Genomic DNA, 21,705 nt, shown 5'->3' with positions numbered 1-21,705 from the left:
TCACAATTGGTTTAGTTCATTAAAAGCAGCAGGTCTTGATAGGTGATTGGTAGGATATATCGTTTAGGAATTTTGGAGTTCACTGCTTCAGTTAAAATGAGAGTATGCATTGCAGTGTTGTTATTGTTGCAGTGGAATCGTACCCACATTTGTTGGGCCAATTGGACTTTATCAAGTCATGAGGCAGGCCCATTTTTATTTGAATTTGGTTTTTAGTTTACTTCAATGTAATTCAATTCTAAATTAATTAGGCTTTTAGAGACACATGATAAGTAGTAAATCATAGTTACTACGGGATTACTACTAGCTTCGCCCAAATAAAACCACTAATTATGGGTGGGTATATAAAAAATTGATTAGAATTTGGGATGGCCATTTAGCAAACTCCACGGTCCTCCCCAAAATAATATTACGTTAGAATCTTTAGGCGCGATTTTAATTAAAGTACCTTCTTAAATTCGGGTGCGCATTGATGCGACCCAAATCCCAATCTCGATGAAGTCGAAACGTGTTGACAACCACGGGCGCATTGATTGCGACGTGGATCGAAACGCGTTTTCACGATGTCATAATTCTTTTAAAATAAATAAACAATAAAAGCGGTTTACAAATAAAAGGCACCTAATTTAGCATGTATTAAAATCAGATAAAATCAAATACAACAGTTAAGCGACCGTGCTAGAACCACGGAGCCCGGGAATGCCTAACACCTTCTCCCGGGTTAACAGAATTCCTCACTCGGATTTCTGGTTCGCAAACTGTAACAGAGTCATATTTTTCCTCGGTTCGGGATTCAACCGGTGACTTGGGACACCATTAATCTCCCAAGTGGCGACTCTGAATAATTAATAATTAAATCCCGTTCCGATTGTCCTTTAATTGGAAAAACTCCTTTACGCCCTTGCGGGTATAGGTGTAAAAAAGGAGGTGTGACACTCTATGATAATTATTGTTCCCTTAGGCAGAGTTATAATAGCTCTTCCAGAGTCTTCAATTAGATTACTACTACCAGAAATTGTAGTAACATCTGCCTTACACATACTTAAATGAGAGAAATATTTCTTCTCTTTGAATATTGTATGTGTCGTACATGAATCAATTAAGCAAATATTTTTACAATTGAACTTTGATCCAAGTTTGCTCTGAGAGATATCCATATTTTCTTCCCATAGTTTGACATACAAAAGAAGTATATGAATAAATATTAGTACTTTTAGAGAAAAATAGAAAAAAAATAAAGTTAAACCAATAATTCAATAGCAACCTTTAATGCATTTTCTGGCAAATTCTAATTATTATACAAATAATTACGCAACAAAAATAATACAGGTACACATATGACTAATACAACTACAACAAATTTATTTACATGTATAAATTATTTGTATTTTTTTACACATTGTATGAAAAATAATTGATCCGTGTAAGAAAAGAACATACTCATAAAAAACAATTGAGGGTTAAGTAACAAAAGTTGTTCCAGGGTGCTTGTAAACCTTTTCTTAAAGAGAATTAAAGCAATGTAAAGGAAAGTTAAAATCGTTAAAAGATCACTGAGACTAGAATACTAATTAATAGGATATTACTCCTTATTTGTGAAGTTTATAAAATTTCGAAAATAAAAATATTCTTAAGAACTACATAAGAAGAATTATAAAGTGCAATAAAAATTACGAGATGTTTATTCATTAGATACTACGAATAGGAAAGCATAAAAATTAAATTGCTCAATCATCTCTAAGCACAGATCCATCACCGATCAAGTGGTTTATTTTTTCATCAGGGTGCTCAAAAAAATCAGCCACATCCAAGTAGGTGATGTCAAATTCATTGTCATAGACAAGATTGGCTTCAGGGCCTTTATTCTTCAGAGATGCTTGATAAAGCTCAACCAATATTTTGGTATGCGATAAATTTTTGCCCAATGCCCATTTCCACTGCAACAATAGCATTTAGTTTCTGAACCCTTTGCATTTCGCTTCTCATCTTTTCCTTTCCATTTTTGGAAGTTATTTTTCGTTAGTGGATGATTAACACCTGGAAAATTTCTTCCTTGGACATGGCCACGACCTTTTCCACAATTAGCATAATGGAAATACACCTCATCCTCTTTAGGCAATGGTGTAGACCCAGTGAGTCGATTTTCGTGATTTCTCATAAACAATTCATTGTTTTATTCAGCCACAAGTAGAAGAGAAATCAACTGAGAGTACTTTGTAAAACCTTTCTCTCGGTACTACTGTTGCAAGACCATATTAGAGGCATGAAATGTTGTAAACGTTTTTTCAAGCATATCATAGTCACTGATATTATCTCCATAGAGTTTCAATTTAGAAGTAATTCTAAACATAGCAGAATTATATTCAGAAATAGACTTAGGAGCCTAAGATGAGCCCAGTCATATCGTGCTTGTGGAAGAGTGATCAACTTTAAGTTGTTATATCTTTCCTTTAAACCATTCCACAAAACACGTGGATCTTTGATTGTGAGATATTAAATTTTCAACCCTTCATCAAGGTGATGGCGCAAGAAAATCAAGGCCTTAGCATAGTCTTGGGTAGATGCTTTATCTTTATCTTTAATGGCATCTCCAAGACCCATTGCATCTAAATGGATTTCAGCATCCAATACCCATGTCATATAGTTCTTGCCCGAAATTTCAAGGGCAACGAACTTCCTTTTCATAATATCAGACATAATTAAAAAAATACAAATTTGAGAAAAATTATACCTTAATTTTCTCAAAGATCTTCTTGAGATGGTAGAGCCTCGTGTTGATAACGTGTTATAAAATATAACCCAAAATAACAATATAGAACAAGCAAAAACAAATTAAGAGATATAGAGAGAAAGGGAGGAAGAGAGATTCTTATTTCTTCTTCAACTGTGTGTGTTTTCCTATCTATTACAAGGACTTTATATAGGCACAAAAAGTGAAGAAAATATGTCATGGAATATGTCATTGAACATACAAAATATGTCATTGAATATGTCATTAAGCATTTGAGATGAAGATCATGGAAGAAGAGTAGACATCCACCATAATATGATATTTATCATAATAGGATCTGCATTAGTTTTCTTTAATCTTTTTTTCTTTTCTTTTTTTGAGAAAAGGCAAGTATTGAATCTGCATTTTTATTTTTTTAAAATTAGGGGCGGGGAAAATAGGAAGAGAATGTTACGATATTAATGAAGTTTGGACCCTCCACCTTAATTATAGAAGACAAGAAGCTTACTTATTCAATCTGCATCGACTTTAAGCTAATCATATGCTATTCAATACTCATAGTTCCAATTAATTTAAATTCGTGATACGTCTGATTAAGGATAGAGAGATCTTATTTATCCTACCACTCTACTAGTAGTAGTAAAAATAAACTTCTTTATAGCCGACTCACACTAAAATAGTAAGTAGATGATATATATATATATTATATAAGATTTATTATTTTTTGGAATAATAAAATGCTGAAATATCCAAGCTAATGTTATAGGTGCATGCGTTTTAGCTCAATTTACTCAAATAAACACCCCCCTCCTTTGGAAATTAAATTTGGGGAAAAGATAGGAGTACCTATAAAAGTGAAACTATGTACCCTACTCTACCCATAAAAGAACTCTACCACTAAATAATTACAATCCCCTACCCATTTAATAAATAAATGGGTATCTCAAAATAACTACCCGATGGTAATGCCATACCTACAAAAATGCAAAAACTGCTCAAAGTTTTAGAAAATATGTGATGACCCGACCCGTCGTCATGTGAGTTACCACCTCGTTTCCCCCATTTTATGCTTCTTCATGTTTCGTTGTCCGTATTCGGTGTGTTAGAGTTAAATCAGATTGGTTTTGATAGGAAATGAGACACTTAGTCTCTTTAAAGAAGGCTTATTTTGGAAAAGTCAACTGGGTGTTGACTATTGAGTTAGAGGACTCGGATGTGATTTCTGGTGATTCGGTTAGCTTTGGGGGTTGATATGTGGCTTAGGAGTGTGATCGAAATTGATTTTGGAGGTCCGGAGTGGAATTAGGCTCGAATTGGCGAAGTTAGTATTTTGGCGAATTCCGATTGGTAGGTGAGATTTTGATACGGGGGTCGGAATGGAATTTCGAGAGTTGCAGTAGCTTCGTTACATGATCTTGGATGTGTGTGCAAAAATTCAGATAATTCGGAAGTGTGTTGGTCGGGTTTTTGATCAAATGCGTATTTAGGAAGTTTTTAAGAAATTTAGGCTTGAATCTGATATAATTTGATGGTTTTGGTATTGTTTGTGGCGTTTTGACGATTGGAACAAGTTTGAATGATGTTTTAGGATGGGTTGACACTTTTGGTTGAGGTCCCGGGGGCCTCGGGGTGATTTCGGATGGCTAACGGGAATTTTTGAAGTTGGAAAATGTTGCAGAAATGCAGCAGTCAGTGCAGAGCAATTTTGCTCTATGCGATCGCATAGCAAGGGCTGCGATCGCATAAAAGGATTTTTAGGGGTTGTTTGGTTGTTCAATGCGATCGCATGAAGGGGTTGCGATCACACAGTGTTGTCTGGTAAGGCAATGCGATCACATAGGGCCTGTTGCGATCGCATATGGTAATTTGAGACCAAGGATTTTTTGGTCTATGCGATCGCAGAGGTCTGGATGCGATCACATAGAAGAAATCTGGGCTGGACAGAAGGGTTTTTTTAATAGAATTTTATCCGCGAGCCTAAGTCTATTTCCTCCATTTTTGAACATTCTTGAGAGCTTTTGGACGAGGATTAAAGAGGGTTTCGACTGGGATTGATTGGAGGTGAGTCTTATGACCTAAAAACATCATTTAATTGTAGATTCAACATCTAAATTCATGGAAATTTGATTAAAAAGGGAAAAATTAGGGCTTGACTTTTTGAATGTAAATTTGGGGTTTGAGGGAGCATTTGAACTCGGATTTTGGTAAATTTGATATATATAGACTCGTGGCGAGATAAGGAATTCGGTGATGTGAATTTTCTGATTTTTTGAGAAGTGGGCCCGGGGCTCGGGTTTTTGCCAACTTCGTGATTCTTGATATTTTTCGATTGTTTTCGATTGGGTATTGTTCCCTTAGCATATTGTGATGTATTCGCTCTAATTTTTGTTAGATTCGACGCGCGTGGAGGCCAATTTGAGGGGCAAAGGCATCGCGAGCTAGAGAGTTAGTCAGTTCAAGGTGAGTAATGGTTATAAGTAATGTTCTGAGGGTTTGAAACCCCGGATTTGCACAATGTGGTGCTATGTTGAGATGAGACACACGCTGTATGATGAGCGTGGAGTTTGTTACTACTGGGGGTTTGGACTCGGTCCATCCCGTTTGATGACTCTACTGTACTTTTGACTGAGACTTAATTAATATCATTATATTATGGGCTAGTTGCCATGTTTGGGGCCTTGTGCCGATCTGTAGAACCCTTAGGGGGCATTTGTATTGGTTGACCTCACCTTTTCTGGTCGAAATCATACCCTCAGTCATGTTCTTAACTGATAAACATAATATGAACCAGCTTAGAAATTGTTAAATCCTAATAAGAGTAATGTGTGGGTTGAGAACCCCGTCTTATCTTAGTGTGCCCGAGAGGCCAAGTCTATATTGACTGAGAGGGGTCGAGAACCCCATTGTAAGGGTATTTGATATGCTATGGATCGGGCTGTACGCTGCAACAATATATATATTTATGCGGATCAGACTGCATGCCACAGTAGTAGATTATACAGATCGGACTACATGCCGCAGTAGTATATTATATGGATTGGATTGCACGCCGCAATAGTATATTATATGGGTCGGACTGCACGCCATAGTAGTTTAGCGCTTGGGCTGAAGGATCCCCTCCGGAGTCTGCACACCCCCAGTGAGCGCAGTCGACTATTCTTGGATCGGGCTGCACGCCGCAGTAGTATATATATATATATATATACGGATCGGGCTGCATGCTGCAGCAGTATATATATTTATACGAATCGGGCTGCACGCCGCAACAGTATATATATATATATATATATATGGATCGGGCTGCGTGCCGTAGTAGTATACTATTTGGATCGGGCTGCACGCCACAGTAGTACAAATATGAATTTGGTTACCGTGAGGAGTAAATGAAATGAATACTGGTTTAAAGGACTTTTAACTGACTTCTTCATTCAGTTACTGTTTTTGATATTCTCACCGTTCAAATATAGAATTACGTAGTGTTTTTTACGAGTTTTCTTTCCTTCAGTCATTATTTACTGCTATTACTCACTGAGTTGGAGTACTCACTTTACTCCCTGCACTATGTGTGCAGATACAAGTATCCCGGAGGCATAGTTTGGGCTTTCTGCTGTTGTTCAGCTTATTCCGGAGTCATCGAGGTAGCTGCATGGTGTCCGTAGGACCCGATTTCTCCCCTTATCCTCTTTATTTTCCGCATTCTAGACAACTCTATATATAGGTTGCTACACAGATTAGTAATAGAGGCTCTCGACTCGTGACACCAGATCGGTGAGATTTATAGTGATATTTTATGAATTTTCCGTACTGTTTATCTATCGCTACAGAGTTATAATCATGTTCATTTGGAATTTAATCCTATTAATTGGTAATGAATTCTACTTAAGGAATTGTGAGTGACGAATTGGTCGGGCTTGCCTAGCATCGTGTTGGGCGCCATCACGACCGAGGATTGGGGTCGTGACAAGTTGGTATCAGAGCCTAGGTTACTAGGTCTCGCGAGTCTTGAGCTGGTTTAGTAGAGTCTCGCGGACCGGTACAGAGACATCTGTACTTATCCTCGGGAGGCTGCAGAACCTGTTAGGAAAATTCCACATTCTTGAAACTCCTATCGTGTGAACTTGTTGATCCGAATGCTAAACTTCTGTTATTCGATTTTCTGGCAGATGGCGAGGACTCGCGCTACCGGACTAGGTGGACGACCACTAGTGCCCCCACTGAGGCCACCAGAGGCCGTGGACGCGGTCGTGGATGTGGCAAAGGCAGATCAGCGAGGGCAGCACCTGTTGACCCACCAACTACCCCGGCTCCGGATCAGGCTCCAGCAGCACCAGTTCAGGAACCAGCTGTGCCTATCGTGGTTCCAGGTCTTCAGAAGGCCTTAGCACAGATCTTATCAGTTTGCACAGGCCTGGCTCAAGCAGTTTCAGCCACCACAGCAGCAGCTAATTTGCAGACCGGAGGAGGCAATCAGACCCCCGCTACTCGCACACCTGAGCAGGTAGTGCAGGGATTACAGACTCTAGAGGCACCTCCAGCTCAGGCAGTGGTGCCAGTTCAGGAGTTCATAGTACCAGCTATGCCGGACGATGAGCATCGTCGTCTCGAAAGGTTTAGTAGACTTCAGCCTCCTTCTTTCAGTGGTGATCAGGGCGAGGATGCCCAGGGTTTTCTCGACAAGTGTCGGCGTATGCTTCGGACAGCAGGGATTCTTGAGTCCAGCAGTGTGTCTTTTACTACATTTCAGTTTACTGGAGCAGCCTTCACTTGGTGGGAGGCATATGAGCGACATAGGCCGGCAGGTGCAGCACCTTTGACTTGGCAGGTGTTCTCCACTCTCTTCTTGGAGAAGTGGATACCGTAGTCTTAGAGGGAGGAGCTGCGTAGATAGTTTGAGTGGCTTCGCCAGGGAGATATGACTGTGTCTTAGTATGAGGCGAGATTTTCTAAGTTGGCTCGTTATGCCTCATGGATAGTTCTGACTGATCGGGAGAGGATTAAGAGGTTCGTGGATGGTCTTAATTATCACCTTCGTATTCTGATGACTCGAGAGAGAGTTCTGGGTATTTCCTTTGAGGATGCAGTCGATATTGCTCGTGATATTGAGATGGCTCGCCGTCAGGAGAGAGAGGAGAGGGAGGCCAAGAGGCCTCGAGGTTCTGGCAGTTTCAGTGGCGCTCCTTCGAGGGGCCAGTTCCAGCAAGGTCGGGGTCGTTCTTTCAGGCCCGCTTAGTTAGCTCGACCTAAGTACCGAGGTGGATCTTCTGGTCGTGGTTATCAGGGTTCTCAACAGAGTCAGCCATCTCTCAGCACTCTTCCAGCACAGAGTTCGTCTCATGCTCTATCTGATCAGGGTTTTTCCAGGCCGAGTGCATCAGCTAGCCACTCTGGCACGAGGGGTTCCCTTCAGTCCCAGTTCCCAGCACCCGGGAGTTTCTATGAGAGTGGAGAGTTCGGGCATATGTGAAGGGAGTGCCCTTGCCGTACTGCTAGCTCATCTCAGCAGAGGGGTCAGCCCTCGACTTTTGCTCCAGTTACTTCACCACCTGCCCAGCCAGCTAGGGGTGGAGGTCAGGCAGCTAGGGGTCTCCCTAGAGGGAGAGGTCGATCAGGGGGCGGTCAGGCCCGTTTCTATGCCCTCCAAGGCAGACTCTCGACGCCATTGCTTCAGATGCTGCCATTACAGGTATTGTTTCAGTTAGCCACAGAGATGCCTCTGTATTATTTGATCCCAGTTTCACCTTTTCTTATGTGTCATCATACTTTACTCGTTATTTGGGTACGCCCCGTGAGTTTCTTGCTTTACCTGTTCATGTATCTACCCTAGTGGGAGATACTGTTGTTGTAGACCGTGTGTACCGGTCATGTGTGGTGACTATTGGGGGTCTAGAGACCCGAGTGGATCTATTGCTATTGATCATGGTGGATTTCGATGTCATTTTGGGCATGGATTGACTATCTCCATGCCGTGTTATTCTAGACTGTCATGCTAAGACAATCACTTTGGCTATGCAGGGTGTACCGCGGATCGAGTGACGTGGTGTGACTGATTATATCTCTAGTAGAGTGATTTCTTTCTTGAAGACCCAACGTATGGTTGGGAAGGGTTGCCTTTCATATCTAGCGTTTGTGAGGGGTGTTGGAGCTGAGACTCCCAGTATTGATTTTGTTCCAGTTGTGAGGGATTTTCCTGATATTTTTCCTACAGACCTGCGGGGCATGCCACCAGACAGGGATATTGATTTTGGTATTGACCTGGTGCCGGGCACCCAGCCCATTTCTATTCCACTGTATCGTATGGCACCAACAGAGTTAAAGGAATTGAAAGAACAACTTCAGGAACTCCTAGATAAGGGGTTCATTCGGCCTAGTGTGTCACCTTGGGGTGCGCCCATTTTATTTGTGAAGAAGAAGGACAGCACAATGAGAATGTGCATCGATTATAGGCAATTTAACAAAGCAACAATTAAGAACAAGTATCCTTTGCCTTGCATTGATGATTTATTTGATCAGCTTCAGGGAGCGAGGGTATTCTCCAAGATTGATCTCCGTTCAGGTTATCACCAGTTGAAGATCAGGGATTCAGATATTCTTAAGACTGTTTTCAGGACCAGATATGGTCATTATGAGTTTCTTGTTATGTCCTTCGGGCTAACCAATGCCCCGACAGCATTCATGAATTTGATGAACAACATGTTCCGGCCTTATCTTGATTCGTTCGTTATAGTATTTATTGATGATATTCTGGTATACTCGCGTAGTTAGGAGGAGCACGCAGAGCATTTGAGTGTTGTGTTGCAGAGATTGAGGGAGGAGAAGCTTTATGCAAAATTCTCCAAGTGTGAGTTTTGGCTCAGTTCAGTGGCTTTATTGGGGCACGTGGTGTCCAGCGAAGGTATACGGGTTGATCCAAAGAAGATAGAGGCGGTTCAGAGTTGGCCTAGACCGTCCTCAGCCACATAGATTCGTAGCTTTCTTAGGTTAGCAGGCTATTATCGCTGGTTTGTTCAGGGATTTTCATCCATTGCATCGCCCTTGACCAAGTTGACGCAGAAGGGTGCTCCATTCGTATGGTCGGATGAGTGCAAGAAGAGCTTTCAGAAGCTCAAGACAGCCTTGACCACAGCTCCAGTGTTGGTTTTACCATCAGCTTCAGGTTCATATACTGTGTATTGTGATTCTTCGAGAGTTGGGATTGGTTGTGTGTTGATGCAGAAGGGTAGAGTTATTGCTTATGCCTCTCGTCAGTTGAATCCCCATGAGAAGAACTACCCCGTCCACGATTTGGAGTTGGCTGCCATAGTTCATGCGTTGAAGATTTGGAGGCATTACTTGTATGGCGTATCTTGTGAAGTGTTCATTGATCATCACAGTCTTCAGCATTTGTTCAAGCAGAAAGATCTTAATTTGAGGTAGGGAGATGGCTTGAGTTGCTCAAGGATTATGATATTACCATTTTGTATCACCCCGGGAAGGCCAATGTGGTGGACGATGCGTTGAGCTGGAAGGCGGTTAGCATGGGGAGTCTGGCGTACATTCCAGTTGGGGAGAGGCCCTTTGCAGTTGATGTTCAGGATTTGGCCAATCAGATGGTGAGATTAGACATTTCAGAGCCTAGTCGGGTGTTGGCTTGTGTGGTTTCTCGGTCTTCCTTGTATGACCGCATCAGAGAGCGCCAGTATGATGATCCATATTTGCTTGTCCTTAAGGATAGAGTTCAGCATGGTGATGCTAGAGATGTGGAAATCGGTGATGATGGTGTGTTGAGGATTCAAGGCTGGATTTGTTTGCCCAATATGGATGGGCTTAGAGCGTTGATTCTGGAAGAGGCCCATAGCTCGCGGTATTCTATCCATCCGGGTGCCGCGAAGATGTATCAGGATTTGAGGCAGCACTATTGGTGGAGAAGAATGAAGAAAGATATTGTGAGATTTGTAGCTCGGTGTCTCAATTGTCAGCAGGTGAAATATGAGCATCAAAGACCGGGTGACTTGCTTCAACAGATGGTTATTCCCGAGTGGAAGTGGGAAAGGATCACTATGGACTTTGTGGTCGGACTTCCTCGGACTTTGAAGAAGTTTGATGCTATTTGGGTGATTGTGGATCGGCTGACCAAGTCCGCACACTTCATTACTGTGTGTACTACCTATTCATCAGAGCGGTTGGCAGGGATTTATATCCGGGAGATTGTTTGGTTGCACGGTGTTCCGGTTTCCATCATCTCAGATAGAGGTACTCAGTTTCCTTTGCAGTTTTGGAGAGCCGTACAGAGAGAGTTGGGTACTCAGGTAGAGTTGAGCACAACATTTCATCCTCAGACGGACGGACAATCTGAGCGCACTATTCAGATACTGGAGGACATGTTGCGTGCCTGTGTTATTGATTTCGGAGGTTCTTGGGATGAGTTTCTGCCGCTTGCAGAGTTTGCCTACAACAACAACTACCAGTCGAGTATTCAGATTGCTCCATATGAGGCTGTGTATGGGAGGCGGTGTAGATCTCCAGTTGGTTGGTTCGAGCCTGGCGAGGCTAGGATGTTGGGAACAGACTTGGTTCAGGATGCCTTAGAGAAAGTGAAGGTGATTCAGGAAAGACTTCGTACAACTCAGTCACGTCAGAAGAGTTATGCGGACCGGAAGGTTCGAGATGTGTCCTATATGGTTGGTGAGAAGGGCTTGCTGAAGGTTTCGCCCATGAAGGGTGTTATGAGGTTTAGGAAGAAAGGCAAGTTGAGTCCTCGGTTCATTGGGCCTTTTGAGGTGCTTCGGAGGATTGGGGAGGTGGCTTATGAGCTTGCTTTGCCACCCAGCCTGTCGAGTGTGCATCCGGTATTCCATGTTTCTATGCTCCAGAAGTATGTTGGGGACCCGTCTCATGTTTTAGACTTCAGCATGGTCTAGTTGGATGATGATTTGACCTACGATGTGGAGCCAGCGACTATTTTGGGTCGTCAGGTTCGGAGATTGAGATCAAAGTATATCGCTTCGGTGAAGGTGCTGTGGAGAGGTCGGCCCGTGGAGGAGACTACTTGGGAGATCGAGCGGGAGATGCGGAGCATATATCCTCATGTCACGACCCAAAATCCCAACCCGGTCGTGATGGCGCCTCTCGTGAGGACAAGGCCAGTCAATCAACAAAACAATACATCTCTTTATAATTACTTAGCAGGAATAAGTCTAAATCATGGGCAATATAATCATAAATACGAAATAAACGTGATAGAACAAGAAAAACCATCCCAACTCATCCCGAAATCGGGGTGTCACAAGTCATGAGCTACTACAGAGTTTACTAATATTTTACAAAGTCTGGAATTATCATAAATAACAAAGATAAGGGAGAAAACGGGGCTGCCGATGTCAACAGCTACCTCGTTACTCCTAGTCACCGCCTGGCCTGGAAAGAATCAACGCTCAGGAGCGAACTCAGCTCTGCCTGTATCTGCACACATGGTGCAGGGAGTAATGTGAGTACTCCGACCCAGTGAGTAATAAAAATAAATAACGACTGAAAATATGAAATCTCATAACGGCACAATATAGCGCTATCCCAAGCAGTAAAATCAGTTATACAGTAAAACAGTGAGTATCAGATAATTCTTCTTTTAAAACAGTAAAGACAAATAATTTCCACAGTAAGGATAAATCAAAATCTTGCCCCTCGGGCTCAATATGTAAATCTCAGTATAGTATCAGCCCCTCGGGCTCACTCCCAACTCACTAGCACACAACATCAGCCCATCGGGCTCACTCCCAACTCACCGGCACACAACATCAGCCCCTCGGGCTCACTCCCAATTCACCACACACAAGCAACGACCTCTCGGGGCCACTCCCAACTCACCTGGGTACCTTGCGCTCACTGGGGGTGTGTACAGACTCTAGAGGGGCTCCTACAGCCCAAGCGCAATATCAATAGACCTGAAAGACTTCACACACCGCACACGAGGCCTGAAAGCCTCCTCATATAACACTCGAGGCCTGAAAGCCTTCACACATCACACACGAGTCCTGAAAGCCTCCTCATATAACACTCGAGGCCTGAAAGCCTCCTCATATAACACTCGAGGCCTGAAAGCCTCCTCACATCACTCAACATATCCTCACGTATGGCCCTCGGCCTCAAGCAGTCCAGAAAATAATCATAAGCCTCTTGGGCATCAGTAAAACAATAGTGCTCAACTCAATAACATTATAAATATCATTAGATCTCGAGTTGAGTATAAATGTAGCTGAGTTCACAAAATAATACAATTCAATTGGACTGAGTTCAAATAATATTTCAATTCGTGAGGAAAATAGTGATGTAAATTCACAAAAGATTTCAGATAATTGGCACGAAGCCCAAATATGGAAATAAGCCCCAATCATAGTGAAAAACAATAAATCTTTATCAATTACGCGGTAAAAATATCAACTGGGATGGACCAAGTCACAATCCCCAATAGTAAATGACCCCGCGCTCGTCATACAATGCGTGTCTCATCTCAACATAGCAGTATGTTGTGAAATTCGGGGTTTCAAACCCTCAGTGTATCATTTAAAATCATTACTCACCTCTAGCTCGCTATGCCCTTGCCTCTCAAATTGGCCTCCTCGTGTTACGAATCTGCCAAAAATCACACAAACATCGATGAAGTTCGATTTTTGAAAGACGGGGTTTTAACCATACATATCTGAAATTCGCCCTTTAATGATACTATAATGATCTCATACAGTTATGTAACTTCAATCTACAATACAACACTCAATAGGGCCAATATTAGTACTAGATCCCATAAATTATGCTATTTAGGCATATTATCAAACATCTTGTAGGCATAAATATTTACACCTCTTAACTATAGCATTGGTTCCTCCAACTATCACCATTAACCAACAATTCATCCCACTATTATTCTTTAACAATTTATACTCCTAACATCACATGTGTGATCAACCATTCACAACCAAACCAACAAAAATTCCATCAAATAAACACCTTTAAATCCCTACCATGTTCATGTATTTAAATTGGGAATTTATGGCTTCCAACCACCATACAATAAGTTGTAATACTTGATTCATACTCATATTCCCATAATATATTCATATATGTGAGTCTAAGAGTGTAGGATTACCTTTTGGAAGAAATCTTGCAAAACCCTCATTTGAGTTCTTGAAGGAATTTCTAGAAAATCTAAGGATTTTTAAGATCAATCCATGTTAATATAAGTGTTTGGGAGTAGTAATCAACTCAAAATACTCCAAAAATCTTACCTTAGGAGTGCAATTGGGTGCCTTGGTCGAATTGGGGGTGTTGGGGAAGCCCTAGGCTTGAGAAATGACTCAAAGTCCGTCATTTCCCGTCCTTAGGTGTATTTAGAGGCCGGACACTAGCGCACCCGCGCTAATCCCGTGCTAGTGAGGCAGAAGAAAACTCAATTAGCGCTGGCTACACGCTCCCGCGCTAAGGCCGCGCTCCCGCGCTAAGGCCGCGCTCCCGCGCTAAGGCCGCGCTACTGACACATGCCCAGTAAAATGATCATAACTTTTTGTATACAACTTCAAATTACAAATGGTTTGTTGCGTTGGAAACTAGACTCAAAGGTATTTAATATGATAGGTAGATCCTCACACAACTCCTTATATAACTGGAGATATGGTCGTTTAAAGTGAGGTCTAATGCACACTCATTTACAATTTCGTCTATTATGAAATTTTCCAACTTCAAAAGTTCCCATTAGCCATCCGAAATCACCCCAAGGTCCTCGGGACCTCAACCAAAAATACCAATACATCTTATAATATTATTCAAACTTGTTCCAATTATCAAAACACCTCGACTAACACCAAAATTATCGAATTACATCGAATTCAAGTCTAAGTTCCTTTAAAACTTCCAAAACGAGCATTCGATCAAAAACTCGACCAAAATATGTCCGAATGACTTGAAATTTTGCACACATATCCAAAATGGCATAACGAAGATACAGAAATTCTCGGAATTCCATTCCGACCGTCGGATCAAAATTTCACCTATCAACCGGAAATCGCCAAAATACTAACTTCGCCAAAATGAGCTAATTTCTTCACCGGACCTCCAAAATTAATTCCGATTGCGCTCCTAGGCCTTAAATCATCCCCCGAAACTAACCGAATCATCGGAATTCAATTCCGAGCCCTCTAACTCACAAGTCAATGTCCGGTTGACTTTTCCAAACTAATTCTTCCTTAAAGAGACTAATTGTCCCATTTCATACCAAACTCAATCCGAATTGACTCAAATTCACCAAGTACACATATTGAAACATGAATAAGCATTTAACGGGGAATATGGGACGAAAATACAGGAAACAACGGTTCGGATCGTTACATTCTCCCCAACTAAAACAAACGCTCGTCCTCGAGCGAGTTAAGAAACATACCTGAAGTTTCAAATAGGTGCGGGTACCTGCTCCGCATCTCCTTCTCGGTCTCCCAAGTAGCCTCCTCCACGGGCCGACCTCTCCACTGTACTTTCAGTGATGCTATATCTTTTGATCTCAATTTTTGAACCTTTCGACTCAAAATAGCCACTGGCTCCACATTATAAGTCAAATTTTCATCTAACTGTGCTGTACTGAAATCTAAAATATAAGACGGGTCCCCAATGTACTTCCGGAGCATGGACACATGGAATACCAGATGAACACCCGACAATCTAGGCGGCAAAGCAAGCTAGTAAGCCACCTCTCCAATCCTCATAAGTATCTCAAATGGTCCAATAAACCGCGGACTCAACTTCCCTTTCTTTCCGAACCTCATAACACCCTTCATCGGCGAAACCTTCAGCAAAACCTTCTCGCCCTCCATAAATGACACATCTCGGACCTTCCGGTCCGCATAACTCTTTTGACACAACTGAGTTGTGCGAAGTCTTTCCTGAATTACCTTCACCTTTTCTAAGGCATCCTGGACCAAATCTTTCCCCAACAACCTAGCCTCATCGGGCTCAAACCAACCCACTGGAGTTCTACACCGCCTCCAATATAAGGCCTCATACGGTGCCATCTGAATACTGGACTGATAGCTGTTGTTGTAGGCAAACTCTGCAAGTGGTAAAAATTCAACCCAAGAACCTCCAAAATCAATCACGCAGGCACGCAACATATCCTCCAATATCTGATTAGTACGCTCGGACTGTCCGTCCGTCTGAGGATGAAATGCTGAACTCAACTCCACCTGAGTGCCCAACTCGTGCTGAAAAGTCCTCCAAAATTGAGAAGTGAACTGAGTACCTCTATCCGAAATAATAGTAACTGGAACACCATGCAACCACACAATTTCCTGAATAAAGATCCTAGCCAGCCGCTCCGCAGAATATGTGTTACACACCAGAATGAAATGCGCTGACTTGGTCAGCCTATCCACAACGACCCAAATCGAATCAAAATTCTTCAAAGTCTGAGGAAGGCCACTCACGAAATCCATAGTAACTCTCTCCCATTTCCACTCAGGAATAATCATCTGCTGAAGCAAACCGCCCGGTCTCTGATGCTCATATTTCACCTGCTGACAGTTGAGACACCGAGCCACATATCCCCCACAATGTCTTTCCTCATTCTCCTCCACCAGTAATGCTGTCTCAAGTCCTGATACATCTTCGCAGCACCCGAATGGATGGAATACCGCGAACTGTGGGCCTCATCAAGAATCAAATCTCTAAGCCCATCAATGTCGGGAACACAAATACGGCCCTGCATCCTCAATACACCATCATCATCTATAGTCACATCTTTGGCATTATCATGCTGAACTCTGTCCTTAAGGACAAGTAAATGCGGATCATCATACTGGTACTCTCTGATGCGATCATATAAGGAAGATCGAGAAACCACACTAGCCAATACCCGACTAGGCTCAGAAATATATAATCGCACCAACTGATTGGCCAAGGTCTGAACATCAACTACAAGAGGTCTCTCCCCAACTGGGATGTAAGCCAAACTCCCCATACTGACTGCCTTTCGGCTCAACGCATCGGCCACTACATTGGCCTTTCCCGGATGATATAGAATGGTAATATCATAGTCTTTAAGTAACTCAAGCCATCTCCGCTGCCTCAAATTAAGATCTTTTTGTTTAAATAAATGTTGAAGACTGCGATGATCAGTGAATACCTCGCAAGATATGCCATATAAATAGTGCTTCCAAATTTTTAAGGCATGAACTATAGCAGCCAACTCTAAATCATGAACAGGGTAGTTCTTCTCATGGGGCTTCAACTGACGAGAAGCATAAGAAATAACTCTACCCTCCTGCATTAGCACACAACCAATCCCAACTCTGGCAGCATCACAATATACCGTGTATGAACCTGTAGCTGATGGTAACACCAACACTGGAGCTGTGGTCAGAAGTGCTCTGAGCTTCTAGAAGCTCTCCTTACACTCGCCGGACCATACAAATGGGGCACTTTTCTGAGTCAACTTGGTCAAAGGCGATGCAATAGAAGAAAACCCCTGAACAAATCGGCGATAATAGCCTGCTAGCCCAAGAAAATTCCGAATCTCTATAACCGAGGACGGTCTAGACCAACTCTGCACTGCTTCTATCTTCCTTGGATCAACCTGTATACCCTCGCTGGACACTATGTGTCCCAAAAATGCCACAGAACTTAGCCAAAATTCACATTTGGAGAATTTTGCATAAAGCTTCTTCTCTGTCAATCTCTGCAACACTACACGCAAATATTGGGCATGCTCCTTCTGGCTACGCGAATACACCAGGATATCATCAATGAATACAATAACAAATGCATCCAGATAAGGCTGAAATACACTGTTCATCAAATGCATGAACGCTGCTGGGGCAATGGTCAGCCCGAAAGACATAACCAAAAATTCATAGTGACCATATCTAGTCCTGAAAGCAGTCTTGGGAATATCCGACTCCCTGATTTTCAACTGGTGATAGCCCGAACAGAGATCAATCTTAGAAAATACCCTCGCTCCCTGAAGCTGATCAAATAAGTCATCAATGCGAGGCAAAGGATACTTGTTCTTCACTGTTACCTTATTCAACTGCCTATAATCAATGCACATTCTCATTGTGCCATCTTTCTTCTTCACAAATAAAACAGGTGCACCCCACGGGGACACGCTAGGCCGAATGAACCCCTTATCTAGGAGTTCCTGAAGCTGCTCCTTCAATTCTTTCAGCTCTGCTGGTGCCATACGATATGGCGGAATAAAAATGGGATGAGTGCCCGGCACTAAGTCAATGCCAAAATCAATATCCCTGTCCGGCGGCATGCCCGACAGGTCTGCAGGAAATACATCAGGAAAGTCCCTCACAACTGGGACAGAATCAATACTAGGAGTCTCAACTCCAACATCCCGCACAAAAGCTAGATATGATAGATAACCCTTCCCAACCATACGCTAGGTTTTCAAGAAAGAAATTACTCTGCTAGAGACATAATCAGTCATGCCACGCCACTCGATCCTCGGAACACCCGGAATAGCCAAAGTAACTGTCTTAGCATGACAGTCTAGAATAGCATGATATGAAGATAACCAATCCATGCCCAGAATAGTATCAAAATCTACCATGCTCAACAGCAGTAGATGAACTCGAGTCTCTAGACCCCCAATAATCACAGCACATGACCGATACACACGGTCCACAACAATAGTATCGCCCACCGGGGTAGACACATGAACAGGTAAAGTAAGAGACTCCCGGGGCATACTCAAATGACGGGCAAAATATGAAGACACATAAGAATAGGTGGATCCCGGATCAAATAAGACAGAGGCATCTGTGTGGCAGACTGAGATAATACCATAGTTAGATTAAACTCACTCCTTCATAAGCTTGTGGAAACACAATTCATCTGAAATTTTAACTCTTCCGCGTTTTCTTGCATTCACTCACATAATAGTTAAGCCTACTCACTAGGGGACCAAATTTTTACTAAGTCCCAAATTTTTCAAAAATTTCGGCAGAGTCTCCTTTATAATTAGGCCTATCCACCTACTAGAGAATCACCAAAACCATCCTAACAACACATCCACAACTTGACAAAGCATCACAACGTATATCAATTACATTAATATCAATATTACATGTATTATACTATCAAAATTGATACATGGACATGTGTTGCACCTATTTGAATCATAACACATAGAAAATACCTTTCAATCCTCCATAATTGGGCTATTCAACCGAGTAAGAACATATTCTTTCTTTAATGTTTTAGACCTTCAAGGTGGTCTCCTTGACTTAACGATTTCGTCATAATACATTTACAGAAGTGATCTCAGCTCCCAGACTTATCTAACTAGTATGACAAATAGCTTCCCCTTATAAGCCAATTACCCACTAGCTTTACCTTTAGTTAATATTTTTGTATACCTTCCACTACCATACACATTACACCATCACTTAATCTTCCTGAGTCTAAACTCATACCGTAACATGAAATTTACTTCACTTCAAATAGGAGACATAAAAAGATCCTTCACGCACCCATAACTTGGGACTACACATCCTATCACACTGGAAATTATACACTCAATAGTTCATCTATCATCCAATAGACCTTCCTCGTCACTTCCAAGTCATATAGATACATATCACAGTACTATCATACTCCTCACATAGCTATCCAGCCATGATTCCCACTAATAGAGGCAATACCGAACATATAAGTTAAAAATACTTGCTCACACAATAAGCACCTCGGTGCTAAAGCCATTGGCACAAATCCGGCCTCAAGTCCTCCGGACTGGCCTAACATCAAACTCAAAACGACCACGTCTCGCCCTTCGATCGAGGAATTACAAGCCATCAAGGCACATCTAATACTGAGCATTCGTTCGCGCATACGAATACGTGGAAGGAATTGTAAAAGTTACTTTTTCAAGCTGAATCAAGGACGCACGATAAGAATTCAAGAATATGAAGTTTTTCCTAAAGGTTCTGCAGCCTCTCGAGGATAAATACAGACATCTCTGTACCGATCCGCGAGACTCTACTAAACCAGCTCATGACTCGCGAGACCTAGTAACCTAGGCTCTGATACCAACTTGTCACGACCCAAAATCCCAACCCGGTCGTGATGGCGCCTCTCGTAAGGACAAGGCCAACCAATCAACAAAACAGTACATCTCTTTATAATTACTTAGCAGGAATAAGTCTAAATTATGGGCAATATAATCTTAAATGCAAAATAAATGTGATAGAACAAGGAAAACCATCCCAACTCAGCCCGAAATAGGGGTGTCACAAGTCATGAGCTACTACAGAGTTTACTAATATTTTACAAAGTCTGGAATTATCATAAATAACAAAGATAAGGGAGAAAACGGGGCTGCGGACGTCAACAACTACCTCGTTACTCCTAGTCACCGCCTGGCCTGGAAAGAATCAGCGCTCAGGAGCGAACTCAGCTCTGCCTGTATCTGCACACATGGTACAGGGAGTAATGTGAGTACTCCGACCCAGTGAGTAATAAAAATAAATAACGGCTGAAAACATGAAATCTCATCACGGCACAATATAGCGCTATCCCAAGCAGTAAAATCAGTTATATAGTAAAACAGTGAGTATCAGATAATTCTTCTTTTAAAACAGTAAAGACAAATAATTTCCACAGTAAGGATAAATCAAAAGCTTGCCTCTCGTGCTCAATATGTAAATCCCAGTATAGTATCAGCCCCTCGGGCTCACTCCCAACTCACCAGCACACAACATCAGCCCATCGGGCTCACTCCCAACTCACCGGCACACAACATCAGCCCCTCGGGCTCACTCCCAATTCACCACACACAAGCAACGGCCTCTCGGGCCCACTCCCAACTCACCTGGGTACCCTGCGCTCACTGGGGGTGTGTACAGACTCCGGAGGGGCTCCTACAGCCCAAGCGCAATATCAATAGGCCTGAAAGCCTTCACACATCACACACGAGGCATGAAAGCCTCCTCATATAACACTCGAGGCCTGAAAGCCTCCTCATATAACACTCGAGGCCTGAAAGCCTCCTCACATCACTCAACATATCCTCACGTATGGCCCTCGGCCTCAATCAGTCCAGAAAATAATCATAAGCCTCTTGGGCATCAGTAAAACAATAGTGCTCAGCTCAACAGCATTATAAATATCATTAGATCTCGAGTTGAGTATAAATGTAGCTGAGTTCACAAAATAATACAATTCAATTGGACTGAGTTCAAATAATATTTCAATTCGTGAGAAAAATAGTGATGTAAATTCACAAAAGATTTCAGATAATTGGCACGAAGCCCAAATATGGAAATAAGCCCCAATCATAGTGAAAAACAATAAATCTTTATCAATTACGCGGTAAAAATATCAACTGGGATGGACCAAGTCACAATCCCCAATAGTAAATGACCCCGCGCTCGTCATACAATGCGTGTCTCATCTCAACATAGCAGTATGTTGTGAAATTCGGGGTTTCAAACCCTCAGTGTATCATTTAAAATCATTACTCACCTCTAGCTCGCTATGCCCTTGCCTCTCAAATTGGCCTCCTCGTGTGACGAATCTGCCAAAAATCACACAAACATCGATGAAGTTCGATTTTTGAAAGACGGGGTTTTAACCATACATATCTGAAATTCGCCCTTTAATGATACTATAATGATCTCATACAGTTATGTAACTTCAATCTACAATACAACACTCAATAGGGCCAATATTAGTACTAGATCCCATAAATTATGCTATTTAGGCATATTATCAAACATCTTGTAGGCATAAATATTTACACCTCTTAACTATAGCATTGGTTCCTCCAACTATCACCATTAACCAACAATTCATCCCACTATTATTCTTTAACAATTTATACTCCTAACATCACATGTGTGATCAACCATTCACAACCAAACCAACAAAAATTCCATCAAATAAACACCTTTAAATCCCTACCATGTTCATGTATTTAAATTGGGAATTTATGGCTTCCAACCACCATACAATAA

Source organism: Nicotiana tabacum, chromosome 16, assembly GCF_000715075.1.
Source record: "Nicotiana tabacum cultivar K326 chromosome 16, ASM71507v2, whole genome shotgun sequence".
NCBI classification, from domain to species: domain Eukaryota; kingdom Viridiplantae; phylum Streptophyta; class Magnoliopsida; order Solanales; family Solanaceae; genus Nicotiana; species Nicotiana tabacum.
The sequence above is the reverse complement of the archived record's forward strand: the minus strand, read 5'-3'. Positions refer to the sequence as shown.